We start from the raw sequence: 21,466 nt of genomic DNA, 5'->3' as shown, positions 1-21,466 counted from the left end.
ATGGAGGACTACGGTGGCTGTGGAGCCGCTATAGATATCTTTCAGTATTTTTACATACGGCTCGTCTACATCCTGATTCCGTAATGCCTCCTTGACTGCTGAGGTTTCGACAGAATCAAATGCTTTCTCGTAATCGTAATCGTAATAGAGAAGCTACCATATTAAATTATTTATGGTGCAGTGAGGTTTGTTGTTATCTTTTTCTAGAATTTAGACGTACTGGTCCTTCATTTCAAGAGGGGGGGGGGAACGAGAACTCGAAAAGATTGTCGAGTGTGCCTCATTAAGTAGATACCTCAATTAGTGCTCCAGAGTGAGTTATCCCACTACAGGTCCACTAAAAAACATTTCTTCAGTTTTGGGTGAAAGTTGAAGGTAAAACGTTGCCGGACACTTTTCTGTAAATGAAAGACGTGGTTTCCAAAAAACGGACAGCCCGTGAAAATAATGTCCGTTGAATTTAAAATGATGAGCTCCGTAGTTGTGATCACGGAATGGCCCGTATATCGCAAATAAGAAAAACCATAAGTTCCGTAAAACAAAAATTCTGTAAATTCAGCCCCGTACTTCTCATTTTAGTATATACCCGCACTTTAGTAAGGAAAAATGGGAACTTGAAAAGTGGACAGACCGTCGTAAGGAAAAGTATGCACCTAAAAGACAAAAAGAACGACAAGAAAAACGGAAACACCCTTTTTTTCGTTGTTCGTTGGTCTATGTTTTCTGTGCTTGCATTTTCATACCATTAATGCATATGAACTTGCTCAACTTTATGTTGCTTCGTAATGACCGGTGCACATGCTGTTAGCAAAATTTCTATATTTTGTGAACGATAATGCTGGTGGATATCTCCAGCCAAATTGTTTCGTTCAATGGAATCCAAGTTATTTTGGGCGATGAACAAACCAAGTCGCACATTACAACGTGGATGTCTCGCAATATTTAGGATATAGCTGGAAATGAGGCAGAAAATAAAGCACATAGGACATACACCATACTGAACGTGCTGTGTTTGCACGTTTCCTCCTAGTGTCACTGTCTTCTGCACCGCTTGTTCTTCATGTCAGTGTTGTCATGTTGCAGTTGGGTTCTGCACAGGACGTGTACACAGCATAAACACAAATTCGTGTCCAAGAAACAACAAGGCACTTGAATCTGAACAAACCTGTGTTTGTTGTACTTTACTAAAAAAAATAACATGGATGACTAGACACTAGAAATGGACTGACTAGAGGAAGGATTGTTTGAGAATTAGAATGACTGGCTCCTTGCACATGCCTTCGGCTTTGCCTGAAAAAGGAAAACACCAATCAATTAGGCCTCTTCAATTATTATAATCATCAGCACCATTGTTACTCCGATAAACAATAAATGATTTCTAATTCACAACTCTCATTACAAGTGCTCTTCTCAAAAGAAATGGTTCAGACTCAGCCGTGTTGGTATATATTCATTCGTAGCTTCAGATGGAAAGGATCCAAGTCAATTTATGGTTTGCTTGGAACAGGCAAAGATGTCACATGCACATTATGACATTCGTAGATTAGATATCCCACATTTAGGAAGAGTTGCCATGGCCACATACTGCGGACCATAGCTTTCAACTTTCATGGTTCCATTGAACGACCTGGCAGATTTTACTGTTTTCCCAAACAATGAAGCACTCTTGAAACAAGCTCAAACCATGCATGTTGTTTACTTCGAAAACAAAAAAGCAAGCCAATGATAGTGTCCAGCTAACAAGCCGGTAGAACAGGAGCAATACAAAGAAACCATGCTTGCACCACAACTGCGTCAAACAGACGTCAGCCCCTTTCCGATATGGCTTGTTGTGTCACGAAAGAAGTATCAGTGTGATCAACATTCTTTTAACTCAAGCAGTAAAACTTTAATGTAATGGTCGAGAGTGCATCAACATACCCTCCACATCCTCTTTAAAAAGTTATAATATCGCACTGTGTTCACCCAAAAATTTCTCCATGTGTTAGCATGTGCTTTTCTAAGCAACCTGTACAGGCACGTTCAGGGAGAGGCCCAACCCAAGGTAACTTTTCTATGAAAATGAGGTGGGCGTGCAGCGTTACTAACACAAATCTGAAGAACGCCCGCCATTCGGCATAAAGACGCGTAATCCCGCAATACATAAATGAAATAAGGTGTGTCTCACAGGTCCACTTGTGAGATACACCTCTCCGTTACTTGTCAAACAAGGAACCACGTCAAATAGATCCACGCAGGAAGGAATCGTAAAATGAAGGGTACTATAGCAGAGTACAACTTAAAAAAACAGCAGTTGGCAACCAAGGCACACAGACCGCGTGGGGTTGTGTTACTCCGCCAGCCAATCACACAAGCAAACAAAATCGTCGTCATGCGGCCTTTTCAATATGGTGTCGTATTTGATACCCTAGGAGCATATGCTGTTCTTGACAATCCCTTTCATCGGCGGAAGGGATGAGGAGTGCAACAGACATGGACAACGTGTATGATGAAGTCTGAGAATTTCACTCTTCAAAAGTCTGAGGTACAGCCCCCAGCAGGTAGCACAATCACATTCATGCACAAATACATTTTCAGCCTCATTTTTCTACCGAGCATAAAGACTGGAATGACCTTTCTCATCAAATCGCTGCCATCACCTGCTCTTCACAATTTGTTCAAGATGTCACAACCTTTCATTTACAGAATCGAATGCATTCTACCACGTGTTTACATATGTTGTATTCCCACCCCTTTTGTAATACCCCTCCTACGGGGTCTTTAAGGAAATGAAATTTCATCGCTGAACCTGATTTACTCATGAAACTTCACTACCAATTGAAGGGAAACTTGACAGTAAATAGTTGGAGCTAAGCAAGCGTTTTATTTCACTTCAATAAAGAACTAGGCTTTCACCGTTCCACTATAACAGACGAGCGAAAACGTACAAAATTCCGCGCTAATAACCATATTTTTTGTGGTTACCACCTTATTTAGGTAACAGGAAAAGTTTGAAGTGCGAATTATTTGCAGCCTCGCGGAGTGGCTGACGGTTATGAGGGCGTAGGCGGGGCTTCACTGCAGACTTAAGTTGTATCCGACTATAGTAGCGTTTTTCGAATTAGCTTTGGAAGACTTATAGTGAAATAAACATTTGCGGAACAATCACAGTTCTTTTGGATCCCTCGATTACTGCTCTACCAAGTTAAGTTAAGTTCTGCAACGATGTGTGGCCGCCAGTCCCGTACAATCGCATAGTGCGCAAGACGCTGCTGTTCTAGACGCACTGCGCCCAACGCGGAAGGTTGGAAAAACACCCACTTAAGCACAGCAGAGAAATGGCTACGTCAGGCGGCTCGACTGATAAGTGTAGAAGCGTCATTCAAAACATACGGAATCGTTATCCACTTCCGGCAGCGTTTTCTCCTTTATTGATAAAATGATGTTGATCCATTATTATTTTCATAAACAACAGTTAAATTTGTTAATTTTCGCTTTTCCTTCCTGTTTGGCTGTTGCCGTGGCTTTCTCCCTTAGAAGATCGCTTAATTTCTAAACTCCTTGGACTCTTGTTTCCAGTTGTCAATTTTGCACGAAAGGTGCTGTACAATTAAGGAAAATCCTGACGAGGTAACGGGTGAAAGTCACATTGTTTATAGATTAAGGGTTATTGCAAGGTTTGATGGAGGCCATTGTTTCGCATTATTTATTTTTCACCTTATCTAACCCATGCCGCGGGTGTATGGTTCCGATGATCTTCTAGCGTTGTGGCGAGCCGTCACTCGAGGAAAAATAATGAAACGAAAGGGAAAGTTCAACGCAACTGGCGTTTTCTCCGGTGGCAACTCGTTCCACGAGCATACAGACCAGCTGACAGCGAACCGAATCACTTTCTGGTTCCTGCATGAGTCTAAGCAAAGAAGGTTGAACTAACGAAGCAACAGCGATGCGCGTGAACATTTAATAGTTGATAACAAACAAACGCATCTCGAGTTAATCGCGCTGGCTCCTAATCGATGAGAAAATTGGCCTGCACACCTCAGGAGAGGCCAATAGCTACCGCCATCCAAAATGAGTGAAAACGGCAGCAAAATGTTGACCGCCGAATAGCTGTGAAGTCTCAGCATTGATTTGGCGGCGCTTTACTTGTGTGGGAAGTAGTGGTGTGGGCGGGGACAGGGGTATGCCGCTTAATTTCCGGGGGGGGGGGCGGTTCCTGCAGGTACTACTGTTTATTCTGTCCGTTCGTTTACTGACAAATTCCACAACCAAACAAATAATGCAACATGTTTTTCCAGCTTGCATTACTTCATGTGAATGCGCTTACTTCGCAAATTTCTTAAGTGAATCAAGTCTCTCCTAAAAATTTTAAAGTACAGTAAATCATTAACATACCCAAATATGAGCACTTCCCGTGGATTTTGACAGCCGATGAGGACAGAGCTATTTGCTCAGATTTCTGCGACTTTCGTGGCAAAAAGGATGGTCAAATTCTTTGTTGGTAATAAATGCAAAGAAAAAACCTTTGGCTAATATCTGCAACGTTGCGTTTCCAATTTCTTTTCTTTTTTATACCATAGTTGGGATACTCTGTGGTAATTAGTTGGAATTAATGCTATTGACCTGTCGTCTGAGAGAAAACGCAGATTTCGTAAAATCCAAGGAAAATAATTCTAACTGAACAGCTGATTTTATATTTTTTGTTTGTAAGGACACCTTTTTTTCTCGCAAAGTTAAGGTTTGTTTCATTGTCGTGATGCTCAGGCAGCAAAGTAAATTTTTTATCAAAATTAAAAGTGGTCGCGAGACATGTCCAGTTGAATTTATCTGAACATGCCCTACTGTCTGCAGTGTACATGTTGCCACATTAAAGGCCCGCAAGAAGGCACCAGTTACATTTTCTAGGACAAGAAGGCAATGAAATATGTTACTTAAGGCAATTAGTCACAGGAGTCCTGGATCGGTAGCAGAAAAATTAAAGAAAAAAATGGTTGGAACAGTTGTGTCACACACTATTGAATCGCGATCTACAGCTTACCGCTATTCTTAAAGAGTACCATCATTGCGTTGTGCCAAAACTAACGTAAGAGACTGAAGGAGGAGGAGGAGGAAATAAACTTTATTTCTCTAGAAAGATTAATTCAGCAGTCAGGCCGGATGTCTTCATCTTCTATTGGTTGATGACGATCTCCGGCCTGCATGGTTGGCGCCCCTATTGCAGGGCACCACTGAGCGTGGCTGCTCATCGGGCATGATACACCAGCCTCCGTTGGAGGCTAGGGTCAACGCTGGAGAGCACGCTCTCCCACTGCTCCACACTCGGATTTTCTATTTTGTGGAATTCCTTATTCGTATTGCACTCCCATGTGATGTGATAAAGTGTGGGTATTGCACCACACCACGGGCATATGTCCCTGTATTGACTTGGGAACATTTTGCATAGTATATGTGAATTTGGGAAAGTTCCTGTCTGCAGCTTTCTCCAGTAAACTGCCTGTTGTTGAGTGAGTGTATTGTGGGGTGGGGGATATCTGATCTTCGTCCCTCTACGAGAAGAAAGGGGGTTAACCGAGGGGCCCGATTTTTATTAGCCATATCATGAGAAGCCAACAAACACTGACACCAAGGAATACATAGGGGAAATTACTTGTGCTTAGTAAATGAAATAATGAAACGACAATTATTGGAAATTAACGTGGATGAAAGAACAACTTGCCGTAGGTGGCAACTGAGCCCACAACCTTCATGCGAAGGTTGTGGGTTCAGTTCCCACCTGCGGCAGGTTGTTTTTTCGTTCACTTTAATTTCCCACAATTATCGTTTCATTATTTCATTTACTAAGTACAAGTAATTTCCCCTATGTTGTCCTTGGTGTCAGTGTTTCTTGGCTTCTCATGATATCGTCCCTCTACGGTAATTTAGTATAGCAGAGTACGTTGGGATCACTGTCATGAAATCCTCAGGATCTCTAATTAGGTCCGCTCCGTTTGTGTGCTCGCGAATGATCCTATCAACTCTCTGGTCGCCCTCAATCTCACTGTGCACCGGTACCCAAAAGATAGTGTGTCTAATGCGTTTATTCTGTTGGCCAGCATGGAGGAAGATCTGGAGCGCTTTTTGACCGATTCTGTCGTTAATGTAGTTTCGCCATGCTTCCTTGGAGTCTGTTACAATTATAAGGGATCTATTTGTGCTGTAGCCCTCCACAGCTGCTAGAGCAACAGCCATTTCCTCTCCCTCGGTTACCGTACAACCCCGTGCCGACGCGCAAGCGATTTCTCTATAGTCCGAGTCTATTACTGCCGCGACGACTCTTTGTTCTGTTTCCCTTCATTCTCGAGGATATACCCAGGCGTACGTGTATACTGTGTTCGCCTTGGTTGCTGGGTATTTCTCTACATATTTTGCCCCAGCGTTCCGCCTGGCTGTGTGTAAATTCGGCTCCATGTTTCTTGGCAAGGACCCTACCTTGGTGGTGCTGCGATACTCATCGGGTAGGTTTGCCGTTCTTTGTTCTTTCCTTTCAATTTCTTCGTGCCCCAGTTTTTTAGAAGCTTTCTGCCTGTGGTAGTCTGCTGTAGTCTGAGTAGCTCCGACCCTAATTGTGCTTATTTGAGCTCCTCGAATGTGTTGCGGATTTCGAGGGCGAGCAGCTTCTCTGTCGAGGTGTTGGCCGGCAGGTGAAGCGCTGTTTTGTATGCTTTCCTTATGATGACGTCGGCCTGGTCCCGTTCGCCTTTGTTTGTGTTGTAATATGGAAGGGCGTACGTGATCCAGCTGATTATGAGGCTCTTAACCAACCTGACCGTATCTTCCTTCTTCATGCCGCTTCCTTTTTGCGAGACGCGGGTGATCATACGTGCCACCTGTGCCGTCGCATGCTTGAGTAGGTGTATGGTGTGTGTGCAGTGTTGATTGCTCAGCACCCACATTCCCACAATCCTGATGGCTTCTTTTTCTGGTATCTTCTGTCCTTCAAGGGAGACGCTGATTTGTTCTTCCGAGCGTTTTCCTCTTCTGACTCTCAGGAGCTTGGACTTCTCCATCGAGCAGGCGAGGCCTCTTTCCCTAACGCATTCTTCCACGCATGTTGCTGCGGCTTGTAGTCGTTCTTCTTTTTGGCTGAGTGAGCCTTGGTTAGTCCAGACGGTGATATCGTCGGCATAAATGGCGTGATGTATGCCGTCAATCTCTTCCAGCTTCCGGGCTATCCCAATCATTGCAATGTTGAAAAGGATCGGTGAGATCACGCATCCCTGCGGGGTTCCTTTGTTAGGCGCGTGGAACTTGTCTGTCCGCAGGTCTCCGAACCCCACCGTGACTGTTCTGTTTGATAGGAACGCTGTCACGTAGCCGTGGATTCTTCGTCCACTGTTGAGATTGTCCAGTCCCTTGAGGTTGGCCACATGGCTGACGTTGTCGAACGCTCCTTTGACATCGAGTTGGGAGGATTGACAGATTGAGAGCTCTTTCTTGATTCGGTGGATGGTGGTGCATGGCCGTTCTTAGTTGGTGGAGCGATTTGTCTGGTTAATTCCGATAACGAACGAGACTCTAGCCTATTAAATAGGTGCGGGGTTCCCAGCACCTTAAATTCTGAGCAACTGCAGGAAACTCCGAGGTACACAATTTAGCATTAATGAAGACTTTTCCAAGCGTGCCGTTGAGATCCGCAAGAAACTTTGGAAATCATCGGAAGAAGAAAGAATGAAGGGTGCCAAGGTTAAATTATTTTTTGACAAGCTCCGAGTTGATAAAACTATGTACGCTTGGAATGATGTAACAAACGAACGGAGCAAGTGGCACGCCTCTCCCGATAAAACTACGGCATGAACTCGTCACCCGGAATCCTCTGCTTTTAAAATCATAAATTTAAATGCCAGAAGCCTGGTGAATAAGACCGATGCTTTGGAATGTGCTGTTTTGGAACATGACCCAGACATCCTGGTCATAACAGAAACATGGTTACACACGGACATATGCGATGCAGAAATAAAACCTTCCGGGTACATAGTAATAAGAAAAGATCGAGGGAGAAGGGGTGGTGGTGTTGCCATTATGATTAAAAGCAACATTTCATTCACGATTCTGCCAGTTAAAAGTGATATTGAAAGTGTATGGATTAAAACTAACTTAGGCAGTCGTACAGTTTTCATAGGTGGTGTGTACCGTCCCCCCGGTTGCCCCATAGATGCGTTGTTTCAACTCAGGACCTTTATGGATTCGAATCTGCACCAAGGTGATAATATTCTGATCCTAGGTGACTTTAACTTACCAGGGATTGATTGGCTATCCCAATCCCCTGGACAGGTAGAAGTCGCCAGTTGTGAACAACTACTAGAGCTTGCGTTTTGTTACGAGCTAACCCAGGTTGTAACAGATTACACACGAGTATGCGGAACGACGTCCTCAATTCTTGATTTGGTTTTTGTATCGCCAGGCTTGATGTCTTCTCTTGTCTGCTGTGAAGTTGCTGAGGGTCTGTCCGACCATAATATGGTTTTATTATCTTTAAACGTTACTGCAGACATACCGAGTACTCATTCAAAGAAGTTCATCCTAGACTTTCAAGCTGCTGATGACGTCGGTGCACTTGACTTCTTAGAACAGTCCCTCGACAAGTTTTTAATGCATTATCACTCCGGAGCCAGTACAGACCTCCTGTGGAACACTTTTTCAAACATTGTGCGACAGTGTATCGAACGTTTTGTCCCCAAACGCCGCAAAATTATCAGGAAGAAAACTCCTTGGATGACGAGGGAAATTATACATATTAAAAGGAAACTGAAAAGGGAACGAAAAGCCCGTTTGCAAAACTCCACCTCAGAATATAAGGTACGCATTCGACAACTAAGTAAACAATTAAAGCAACTTGTTCGGGAGAGCAAGGACAGGTTTTATGGCATCACACTCAAAAAATTTCTTGCAGAAGACCCGGGAAAATTTTGGCGCTACATTAATCTTAAGGATAAGCGACCACACGTGGATGCGAGCCAAAATAACGATAAACAGGTTGACAGCTTTAGTGATTTTTTCTCGTCTGTTTTTACACGAGATAACGGTATGGTTCCGCACTTTGTAGACACCTCAGATAGGGTCCCAATAGAGGATATAATAATTAGTGAAGAAGGAATTCTTAACTTGCTCCTCAACATTAATATAAAGAAATCGCCTGGACCAGATGAAATACCCAACGAATTTTTATACAGGTATGCAGCATGGGTTTCAAAATATCTTGCCATTATATTTCGCTCATCTATTACTACCGGCTGTTTCCCCAGTCCTTGGAAGCGTGCCAAAATCGTACCCATACACAAAGGCGGCGCGACAGCAGACGTCAACAACTACCGCCCAATTTCCCTTACCAGCGCATGTTCAAAATTACTGGAGCACATTGTATCAAAACACTTAATTAAATATCTGGATTACCATAAGGTATTATACAGCCGTCAACATGGTTTCAGAAGGAAACTCTCCACGACAACTCAACTTATAGAAATTGTACATGACCTCTCCCAAACCATTAATTCACGTGGACAAACCGACATAGTGTACCTAGACTTTGCAAAGGCGTTTGATAAAGTTTCTCATCCTAAGTTAATACATAAAATAGACGCCATATTTAAGAATCCCGCAATCACGAAATGGTTCGCGTCTTACCTTCTTTGCAGAGAACAGTATGTTCAAATTGGAAACTGCCAGTCTGTACCCTCCCTTGTAGAGTCTGGGGTACCTCAGGGCACGGTACTAGGACCACTCTTATTTCTCGTATTTATTAATGATATGCCTAATGAGATCACTGTACCATTGCGCTTGTTTGCAGACGACTGCGTCATTTACAATAAAATTCAGTCGAGACAAGATCAAGAAGAACTTAACTCAAATCTTCAAAAAATTAAAAAATGGTGCGACGATTGGCAAATGGTCATAAACCCTCAAAAATCAGTGTCTATGTCTATTTCACGTAAGAAGTGTACCCTTAGTTACTCGTACTACATTGATGACAACAAATTCGAGAACGTTGAAAAACACAAATACTTGGGTTTAACGTTTACATCAGATTTACGCTGGAACACACACACAGAAAATGTGTGCATCAAATCGTTTAGAGCCCTATGGTCTTTGAGGCGCAACCTCACTCGGGCAACCCCTGAAATTAAATGTCTTGCTTACAAAACTCTAGTTAGACCAATTATTGAATATGCAAAAATAGTTTGGGACCCATACACCATAACTAACTGTTCTAAACTTGACCGCATACAGAGGCTAGCCGCCCGGTTTATATTTAATAAATATCGTCGCATCCATTCTCCAACAGAGTTATGTCAATTAGCTGATCTAGCACCACTTGAGCTCAGAACTAAATACGACAGATTAAAATTCCTCTTCGAAGTTATCCACAATCAAGTAGACATTAAACCAGATGATTATTTTGAGCTTCCTATGAACGCGTCAACGAGGCATCGTCATAGTATGTACATTTCTCCTCCACTCGCCCGCAATGATTGTTTCAAGTTCAGTTTCTTTCCTAGGGCTATAAGAGACTGGAATTTGTTACCTGACTCTCTTGTAACCTTGATGTCCTCAACTACCTTCTTGGAAAATCTTAAAAGCACCATTTTTTGTAATAACACATAGTGAATTACCCAATATGTATGAATTTACTTTTACTTGTGTGACTCCTATTGTGTCTACGACGATGCGGTGCCAAATTGTGAATGGTTCTTTATTACTTTCCCTTGTATGTTGTAGTTCATACTTTTTGATTTTTAGACAGGCTTTGTGAGCCAAAGCGTGTTGCTCGGACGCATTCTATGTATCTCTTTGTTGTTTTCTTCTCCATTCCTGTAATAGCCCGATGAGGGCTGACAGTATCAATAAATGAATGAATGAATGAATGAATGAGTGCCATTATTATGTTTTCTACGTTGTATGGGGATGCTGCTTAGAACCCCGTCTTTAATTTGTAGTAGGACGTCTTAGGTTGATAATTTGGTGCGAAAGCGGAACATACTGTGGGGATACAGATATTCATCTTCCATGTATTGTTGTAGCCTCCGTGTCACGATTTGCTCGTACAACTTTCCAAGGCACGAAGCGAGTGATATCGGCCATAGTTTTTCGACTAGTAGCTTTTCTCTGGCTCGGGTATCATAACAACCTGCGCATGTTTCCATTACTCTGGCAGTGTCTCCGCTTCCCCATGTGTGTTGAGGAAGTTCGTCAGCTGTGCGACAGCCTCATCCCTTAAGCTGCGGATTAGTGCGTTCCTAATCTTCGTCTGCGCCTGCTGCTGTATTCCGGTTCGGTGCCTTAACTGCTGCGAAAACACCCTCCCTGGTGGTGGGTCTGTCTAGGTCAGGGTTTTCTTCGCCTCGATGTCCCTCCGTGTACGCTTCGGGTTCACCTTCCCCGTAGCACTTTACACGGACTTTTTCCTGTAGCTCTTCTTCTGTCCCTTCAAATTGGTTTACTATTCTTTGGATGGCCTTGTTACTTTCTGACTTGGTCTTGGTCGGGTCCATTAGAGCTTTCAGGATACGCCAGGTTTTAGGATACTCAAACCTAGCATGATAAAAACGAGGCTTGAGAAGTCAAGGCTTGCTCAACAAGCAATGGTACGACAATAATGATATGCATGATAAACAAAAAGCCGGTGCTGTTGAGGACGGAAAAGAACTAGCCACCATGGCGAAATTTGTAAATATGCAACCATAAGATGGCATCAGTTGACGCAAGCCAGATATATTTGCAGATTACTAGTGAAGACCTTCCTCCCTCAGTGGACATAATGTATGTGAGAGCACCGGGCTTCTTCGATTATGCAGTTCCAGACTGTCCACAAACCGCCTAAGGGTTCCGGTCTGGATAGCACTGAGAGAAATGCGCATCAAAGTCACGTGATCCAGCTGTCGGGGACTCTCCGAGCTTTTGTTTGAATTCACCGAGATCGCAAGTCACTCTTCTGGCTGCCGTCGTCTGCTCTTGGGTCCACGTAGATAGCACCCTACCAAGCGAATTCAGTAGCGTGTCCTCCAAAATGGTGCTGTATCAGAAGCCATGTCGCCGACACAACCATACCACTTGCATAATAGAATCGCAGCATCAGCACATTGTACATGTTCACAAAGCTCATTTTACATCCTGTTCTAGCTCTCCGTGCCCCTTAACCGCTCTATTTAAGCCAGCTCATTCATTGCCTGCGAAAGACAAGCGTCATTGCCACACGAAAATAAACAAAATCTCGGTCGTGCCACATCACTGTTCACCCAGGAAGATCACGCCAATATCCTAAAGGCTCGTAAAACCATCTACTAAAGGCCCACGTGTGTCAAGGACAGAACGCGTCTACAGTGTCTACTAATCCTGCACGTCCAAAAGCAAACGCTCGAACTTGGTAACAGAAGGGGTCAACATACGTTGTATTGTATTGTATTGGATTTTATGGCGCATAAGCAACTCAGGCTATCATGCGCCCAACATATGTTGTAATATATTTCAAGAATTGTCAACAGCAATCGGCAAAGCTCTCATTATACAGGGCGTCCCACGTAATTTGAGCCAAACAATTATTATATGCGAATGCCACATAGCTGGACAGAACCAAGGTAATGTTCTTTGCCGTCGCTTGGAGATACTAAGATTTTCTTATTCCGCGTAATTATATAATAATTCTTCATAAATAATCAACTTCGAATGTGATGATTAGATTAGAAGTGTCCACAAAAAAACTGTATAGCAACATGAAAAGCTCCCCATACAGTTTTCTGTTGTTCGCGACGTGCTACATATAAGTGCTCTTCCGTGCGTGAAAGAACGCTGCAAATACACGCAGAATGCCGTGAGTGGCGAGTAGCGCGGCAGTTTTGCGTGTATTAGCGGGCTGCTCTCATGCTCGCAAAAAAACACATTTATTAGCACGTAGTTGAGCAACAGAAAACTGTATCGAGAGTTTTTTTGTTGCTCTACAATTTTATCATTGACACTTTTCATCTAATTATAATACTTGAGGAGGTAATTATTGAAGGCTAATTATCTAATTAGGCAGAATGAAAAAGATCTGAGCATCGCTAAGCAACGGCAAAGAACATTACCTGAGTTATGTCCAGTTATGTGGCATCTGTATATTTTCAATGTCTGGCCCAAGTTACGTATACCACTCCAGCTACCAGCATTTAACAGCTACATGCAATGTGATATGCTTCCTCGTACACCATTTCCCCCATCTGAAAAGCGAAATCTATCTGTTTATTACGCATATAGCATTGAGAATGACAGATTTCGCAAAACACGCAAAGAAAAGCAAGCGTTTGCGTCTGATCGCTGTGTTTCGCTATTCAAGAACACAAGGACTAAACTTGCAACAATCTGACCACGCGTGAAAACTCGCATGATTTCACACGAAGCACCGATGTAACGGAAGCGATAGCTAAGTGCACGATATTTGCCATCTGCAATGGAAAAGCACAAAGGAACACAGCCTCTTTTAAAACATAACGTCAAGCCCATGCGCATCTTTTTAGGACAGCTGCCGTCTGCTAGCTACTTGCATATGTTAGAAGAAATATCTGCTGTCAGCTCTGAGAGTCCGCAGGCAGTCTGCGACTTCTGGTAAAACGAATGCTATTCTGGCAGCTCTAGGACTAGTGGGCGGAGGTTCCTAAGCTGATTGAGAAAATTGAATGTGGCACAAGAGGCCAAAGCATTCCGGGACTGTCAGCGACTGAGAATCGAAGAGGCACACTGATGTGTTTTTCTTCCTATCTTACATAATGTCTTCGTACTGATTACTTCAAGCTGCATGAAGAAGATGATGGAATTGACATATTCCTTGAAGACTTTGCGTTGTTTCGTATTGAATAATGTTTTCTTTAAGACCTGCATTAGAGTGACGTGAATTTTGCCATGATACCAAGACATACGTTTCTTGTCATTGCTCTGAAGACAAGCGTCGTGATAAAGACAAGCATCTTGCCCAAACATTGGCTCTAGAGACAGCTGTCGTTCAACTGTCACCATCATCATCAGCCTGGTTACGCCCCCTGCAGGGCAAAGGCCTCTCTCATACTTCTCAACAACCCCGGTCATGTACTAAGTGTGGCCATGTCATCCCTGCAAACTTCTTAATCTAATCCGCCCACCTAATTTTTTGCCACCCCTGCTACACTTCCCTTCAATTGGAATCCAGTCCGTAACCCTTAATGACCATCCGTTATCTTCCCTTCTCATTACATGTCCTGCCCGTGCCCATTTTTTTTCTTGATTTCAACTAAGCTGTCATAAAGTCGTGTTTATTCCCTCACCCAATCTGCTCTCTTCATATCCCTTAACGTTACACCTATCATTCTTCTTTCCATAGCTAGTTGCGTCGTCCTCAATTTGAGTAGCACCCTTTTCGTGAGCCTCCAGGTTTCTGCCCCGTATGTGAGTACTGGTAAGACACAGCCTTTATACACTTTTCTCTTGAAGGATAATGGCAACCTGCTGTTCATGATCTGAGAATGCCTGCCAAACGCACCCCGAGCCCATTCTTATTCTTCTGATTATTTCCGTCTCATGATCCGGATCCTCCGTCTTTACCTGCCCTAAGTAGATGTATTCCCTTACCCCTTCCAGCGCCTCGCTACCTATTGTAAATTGCTGTTCTCTTCCGAGACTGTTAAGCATTACTTTAGTTTTCTGCAGATTAATTTTTAGACCCACTCTTCTGATTTGCCTCTCCAGGTCAGTGACCATGCATTGCAATTGGTCCCCTGAGTTACTAAGCAAGGCAATATCATCAGCGAATCGCAAGTTACTAAGGTATTCTCCATTAGAAGTCAGAATTTTGCTACGAATCTTTCAATGAAATATGCAATATGATGAGGAACTTGCTTCATAAAATTTCATAGGAAAAGTACACCTGACCTTTGACTCACTTTTGCATTTAAATAATACTAATAGTATTCCGTAGCAATATTATGAAATGGTCGCTGTGAGCAGTTGTCTCCGACTGCTGTACACTCGTGATAAATGGTTAACTGTATGGGAAGGTTTCTACAATTAGACAAGAGAGCTGCACTTGCTGGATGGCTGATCATTTAATTGGCAGAAAAATTTAGCAGTGAGCAGCAATTGTATCACTAATTACCTTGAACATATTTTATAATTATTCATTTGTTAGCACCTGTTGTCAAACAGCCTATTGTGTGAAGCTTTGAACGCATTGCACAAAATTTAGCACATACTAGAGAAAATAAACCTGTAATAAAACTTACCAAATACAATATTAGTGTGGGGGCAGTGTAACTGGCTCCACTGCAATGCTTGCGTATTTCCTGGGAGAATCCTGGGAGAACCAGAATTGACGTTAAGCTTACACTGACAGCATCAAACAACACAAGTTTAGATTGCAAAAAAGTAAGTGCCCCAGAACATCGGAAGTTCTAAATAGATATGGTAAACCTGCTTAACCATCTCACAGACATTCAACGACAGAATGTGCTTTCAGGGAGAAACATGCTGTAATACAAAGATGCTAGCGCACGGAATCAAAATTGCATGTATGAAAATTCTCAGTAAAACTATATTTCTTAGAAACCACAGGTCGCTCTTTGTGAAGTGCAACAAGTGACTGTCTAACCTACACTCAGAAGGTGGAAAATTCGGGATCCTTTATAGGGAATAGCTGACGATATCTCTACCAATACCGAGCAGTGCAAAGGTGAATTGTAAGTATATTATTGATTGAACAAACAGGTAAGTGCTATAAGCAAGTAGAATAAATAAATATTTTGAATTCGTCTTAAGGTAAAGCTAATCTAGCTAATTTTTTTAAGCTCACACGAGAGAATGGTCAGAAAAAAACTATTGAAATCAGTCAACATTGTTGAAGCAATTTTATGGCGGCCTGCAGTAGAAGTTGCTGAAACAAGACAAAGGGCAGGGGGAGAAAACACAATAAAGGTAGTGAGATAAAACAAAATGGAGCCTGTGTTGTGCAGCTACCAAATGCAGTGTAATTACAGTTGTGATGTGCAAAACAGCAGATGTAAGAGATGGAGAGGCTCAGGTGGTATTTTGCGATGTTGTTTCGAGAAATTGTTTCAAGAATTGTGTCTGCCTAATTATATTCATGTATTATTTTGTGAAACGCATGGCACAAAGCTTATACTTGTTACAGTTTCACGGTGTGCCATGAACATGACAGACGCGGGAGTTAAAGAAGCATCTTTATAAAATGCTGTAGAAACTTGCAGAGAGCAAGTCCAAAGCAAGTTTCTTTTACTTCTCACAACACCGAGCTTTGCCTTCGAGTCTTTGTAATGTTTCCTTGCAACATGCAGTACTGTTTTCATAGGCAAAGTTTGAATGACTGTGTCATAAGCTTTGGAAACAAAAGCCCGCAAGTGCTAAGCAAGCTCATACGATGCCCTACCACAATTGCACAGTCACTTCTATCTACATCAACACGTGTAGATAGATGTGATCCGTTTGATGGCTTCCTATCATATCCCAGAGTATGAACCTCATAACTGCAAATTCTGCAAGAATGTGATACCTGTGCAATTGCTGGGGGTAAGCATGAAAAGAGGGCAGAAGACTAGACAACACGAGCGCAGGCTGAGTTATGTTTTAACACACACACACACACATATATATATATATATATATATATATATATATATATATATATATATATATATATATATATATATATATATATATATATATACTGTAATGAAGAAGAAGAGCACAAGAACAAGGCCAGCCGGATCGCCATTGCTTGGAACCAGTGTGAGCCGTTCGGGCAACCAGCTGTTCCTGCTCTGCGTCACCTGCCTCCTCGGGTACGAAGAGACGTTACCCTCGGAACTGTTCAGTACTCCCTTTACAATTGGTGGGGGTGCGGGGTACTCAAGAACATCTGCACCCTGGAACTCCGGTTTCGGACTCTGCTTCCCGTCATGCCTGACTCTCCCCAGCCGACGTCGCCGCCAGCCCCCGTTGCCTGCTCTGGCGCTGTCCCGCAGCGCCATCCAGCGAGAATGGGAGTACTGGAGTTGTAATGGGGGTACTGAAGAGTTCCGAGGGTAACGTCGCTTCGTACCCGAGGAGGCAGGTGAAGCAGAGCAGGAAGAGCTGGTTGCCCGAACGGCTCACACGGTGCCAAGCACTGGCGATTCGGCTGGCCCACTGGGTGCACAGCAGGCATGGAAGAGACGATCTGGCTGACCGTGTTCTTGTGCTCTTCGTCTTCATTACAATATATATATATATATATATATATATATATATATATATATATATATATATGGCCTATTTGTCCGGCGTAATAGCAGCTGCTGGACAGTGGGATGCTGCAAACAGGAACAGTACAGTTGATTTAATACTGTATGTGCCTCTTGCTACACTTCGCGTCGGGACATGGTCTGATTCACCTTTTTTCACCCAGATTGCTTGACGTGAAAATTAAAATAAATAAAAAGCTCTCCGAACACTCTTTTTGAGACTATGGCTGACCTTGTGAATGCGATCTAACAGTGGTCACCCCACTGTAGGCTAATGTTAGACCTGGGTCTGCAAGTTCTCCTTCACTTGGCGAGGCCTCGACTTATTGAGGAAGCTATTTGGTGCTCCTGTGACAGAGCTTCACAGTTAAAGACTGTGCTGATGCGAAGGCAGAATAAACTCCTTAAAACAGGTGCCATAGATTCGGTTCACATGACCCGCACCAAAGAAAACGCTGAGGTCCAGAAATGGAAGATCACTGTCTAGTGGTAGTTTTCCACCTTCCACGAACTCAGCTCGCGGTGTAGAGAACACAGAAAACAAATCGCTCAACCCATTTAGTAGCCTTAATCCGCGTAATATAGGGTAGAGAGTTTCCAATGAATCATAATACCTTTACTACGCTATTTCTCACAGCAGCTAGTGTTTTATGATTAGCTGACAGTGTTCTCGGCGGTGAAAAGTCGATAATAAAGGGGTTGAGCAACTTTTAATGTATCCGTCAAAGTGCCACGCATGTTAAAGTAAGCAAAACTACTACTGAAAGGCAAGCTCCACTATCTGGGCCTGAATATTTTCTGTGGAGAGCATCGAGCTGGAGCCTCGCACTCAAAAGTATTTTGGCCTTTCCTATTAGTTAACTTGAACACTGAAGCATGTCGTTGCTACAGGAACACCAGAGAGCAATCTTAACACTTGGTAGCACCCCGAAGTGGAGAGGAGCTTCCATAACCGAGTACAATGTTTGCTTTTAACAGTGCACTCGCGCTGCCGTTAGACGTGCGTAGCCAAGAAGCATTTAATGGAGTAGAATGCCGGGGATGTCTCAGGTCAGACGACTTCAAGGAAGCTAAGGCCTATTACTGTTATACAATATGTGCTCAAAGGCAGCCATCAAGTCAAGCAAATTGCTCGGAGAGTTGGAACTACCTTCTTATTTTCTGCGCCGAGCAATATGGACACGAACAAAAATGTTAACCGGACCAGGACAAGACGTGAAGTTTGCATCAGAAAGCGTGTGCTGGAGTTCATAGGCATAAGGGTTGGTGCTGTTTACAACATCCCACTATCTTGCAGCAGCAATTATGCCGGACAAGCTGGCCGACGACTCAAGGATTATCTTACGGAACATGCCCTTGACACAATATGAAGGAGCAACGTAGTTATTGATGCAGCTTTGCGCAGTTGTACACCACATTTTTAGCAGTGAAGTAAGTTCATCATGCATTTTCAAAGCATACACAACTTGTAGGATCGCTCCCACTAACCTAGTGGGTCATCACTTAACCTGCTTTGCAAATTTAATTATTCAGATCAAATTGCAGGGGCATTCTGAATTGGGCTGCTCGGTGCATGTTTAGAAAGGAATATGTTGCTGTGTCTGTCGCCGTGAATTCGTACTGGTAGTAGCACTGTTCGTTCCCTTTGAAATATTCATATATTTTGGTCGCCTGACCCCACGACACAGCTGCGAGCTCAGGCTATAATTTTTACACTGTTACGGTGCCTTCCAATGACACACTAAGTAATTACGTCGTCACATACTCACCTATGATAATTAGCTCAACACTAGCTCACAGTCAGCTTACTAGTGGCAAACGTAGTTACCATGGAGCCTATGAATGACAGTGCTAGTTTTCAGTGTGCAGTGTTTTCTCATATTCATTAGGGCAACACTAGACAAACAATTATTTTTTGGTGCGTGTTTTACCTGTTGCCTGAAATACTGAATTCCGGCAATATTAGTGTTTTTCAAACACCACTCATATGTGCACCCAAGTCAGGTTTGAAACAATATCACGTTGAGTCGACGAGCTGATGCTGTCTAGAAGCGTACGGTGAGGGGCTAGTTGGTATGACATTATGGGAAGACAGAAAAACTGCGCAAAAAAGGACAAGACAGAGAAAGAACCACACGACACAGGCGCAGACTAACAACTGGTTTAATGCTCCAACGCCTCTTTCCTACCAACATGTCCATGAGCTGATGCTGCACCAATTTCTTGCCGCAGGAAAACAAACCATCAATTATCTTTTGAATGCATGTGCAAAAATTACTCCACTTGCATAGGCCTCGTCATTCAACCAACATTTGCAGTCATTATCCATTAAGACTGCATATGCAAAACCGATGTAGGATAGAATAGCACAGCTTACCAGAACAAAGAGCACCACTCCACAGACGGCTGTGTCACATTGGTATTGCAAGCAGGCCACAGCAGGCTGAGAAACTTAGCGCAAACCGGCACACAGACATCCTTCACTGGTGCAATAGCTGCAATTGAAATACTAATATCAGGTATTTTCAGACCGGTCGTCCACAGTAAAGCTAAAACTTTCATATACAATTATACTCTTGCACATAAGCTTGTCACCGAATTACTGATTGCTGTGGTATCGCTTGGTATGGCCAAGGGTATCATTCAACTCATTAAAAAAAGAAGACTTCACCAACCACCTTCTAGTCAGCAAAACAGCAGAAATTTTCCTCTACATAGCTAACAACATGTATTTTAGAATAATGGCGGTAGTGATGCGTATATGCTGAAAATTAGTCTACGGAACTAGAGACACTAAGTATTTCAACTAGCCTTTATCATGAGTGTCAACACATTCTTTTTTTTGTGTTTATACTAATTTGGAATATTTCTATCTTTGGAATCTCCATTTGCACTTTTGGCCACCGCTACTCTGTGTCAAGGTTACGTTAAAAATTGCTTATCACATGCATTTTCTTTAAAATTGCGGCCTCATATGAGCAACATTTACGTGGCAATCCACTCCCAGTATATGTGAAATGCTGGCGTATTGCGTCAGAACGTTGATCGTCAGGTTGGTATCTGTCAGAAGTAAAAACAAACAAAAAAATTCGAGAAACATGTGATGCATATTACTAGCTAGCAAAATAATCTATTTCATCTGCAGCAACCATAATTGCGTATCACGCGGACACTTTCAGTTGCGATCGAGCATGATTGCTCTTGCTTAATCCAAATATAGTGGGCACCATGTGACACCAGTGTTACCTAACCCTGCAGATCGCATGAGGTTACGGCAGCAAGCACGCTACACCGTCCTTTCATTGCAATGTCGGGGCAACGCATCGAACATGCTCCGAGGTCTTCATACACAAGCAAACTTTTAATTCTAGACAAGCAGTCTTTCAATTACGGGTATTAACACGGCGATTAAGAACGCTCAGCCAGGACACTGCATCGTAAGCTTAAGGAAAAATAACAGCTAAGAATTTCACTGTGATTAAGTGCGTTGCCGAATACGGCTAACCTGGTGTTATGCCGCGTCCTGAGAGATTGCTAAGGGGAACTCTGACTTTCTTTTGGAATGCCAAGAACACAGCACAACACAGCACAGTGCAAACTGGAATGCCAACGTTAGTAAACCAGCTGCCACATACAGCCAACAACGGGCTGCTACAGACGTCATCGACGCTGATATTGCCTACGCGTCTCAATGTACTCTATATGAAATTAGCACAACAAACGCTACACCCTTTATCACATACTCGCAATGTCGCGTCTTTATCGATCCTAATAGCCAAGCGGGAATGTCATTACAGGGCATGCTCACACAACACAATTGAGCCTATTACAGGGCCATCGCGGTGCATTTCGTACCCACGACGTGCACTAACAACTAAAAAATGAACCTTAAATCACTTACAGGCGTAGCAATCCAACGTCGATTCCTTCCTGTTGTCAGAGTGAAATCCCAAGCTACAGGTATACCACCTCCGCACACCGCCATATGCAGCCGCTGTGCCGCTGTCCACTCCGTACTGTTGTGACGGAGAAATGCAACTTTTCGTGTAGGGGCGATGAAGGATGATAAGCAGCGCCACCGCTAACAGCTTTTCCGTTTGTGTGTGGGCATTTACGATCCGCTTGTGAATAATGTTCAAACAGCGTTAACTATGATGATATGCAACTCCCGGTGAGAGTAGACAGTGTCTTTTCTTTATATTCTCTGTATGTTGATT

General features: G+C 43.1%; 1 protein-coding gene and 1 long non-coding RNA gene across 2 annotated transcripts in view; both read right to left on the bottom strand.

Moving 5' to 3' along the window:
- The window catches only part of LOC135898305 (microtubule-associated protein futsch-like), a 194,666-nt gene that overhangs the window by 125,483 nt on the left and 47,717 nt on the right, over window positions 1–21,466 (bottom strand). The gene's annotated exons all lie outside the window — the stretch shown is intronic.
- LOC135898233 (uncharacterized) lies at window positions 1,154–21,261 on the bottom strand. Its single transcript, XR_010563289.1, has 4 exons — window positions 21,151–21,261; window positions 19,627–19,744; window positions 15,237–15,307; window positions 1,154–1,290 (listed from the first exon to the last, which is right to left on the bottom strand). It is a non-coding gene; the product is annotated as an uncharacterized lncRNA (long non-coding RNA).

This window comes from Dermacentor albipictus, chromosome 5 (genome assembly GCF_038994185.2).
Source record: "Dermacentor albipictus isolate Rhodes 1998 colony chromosome 5, USDA_Dalb.pri_finalv2, whole genome shotgun sequence".
Classification (NCBI taxonomy): Eukaryota; Metazoa; Arthropoda; class Arachnida; order Ixodida; family Ixodidae; genus Dermacentor; species Dermacentor albipictus.
Note: the sequence above shows the minus strand (reverse complement) of the source record. Positions and strands in the feature narration are given on the sequence as shown.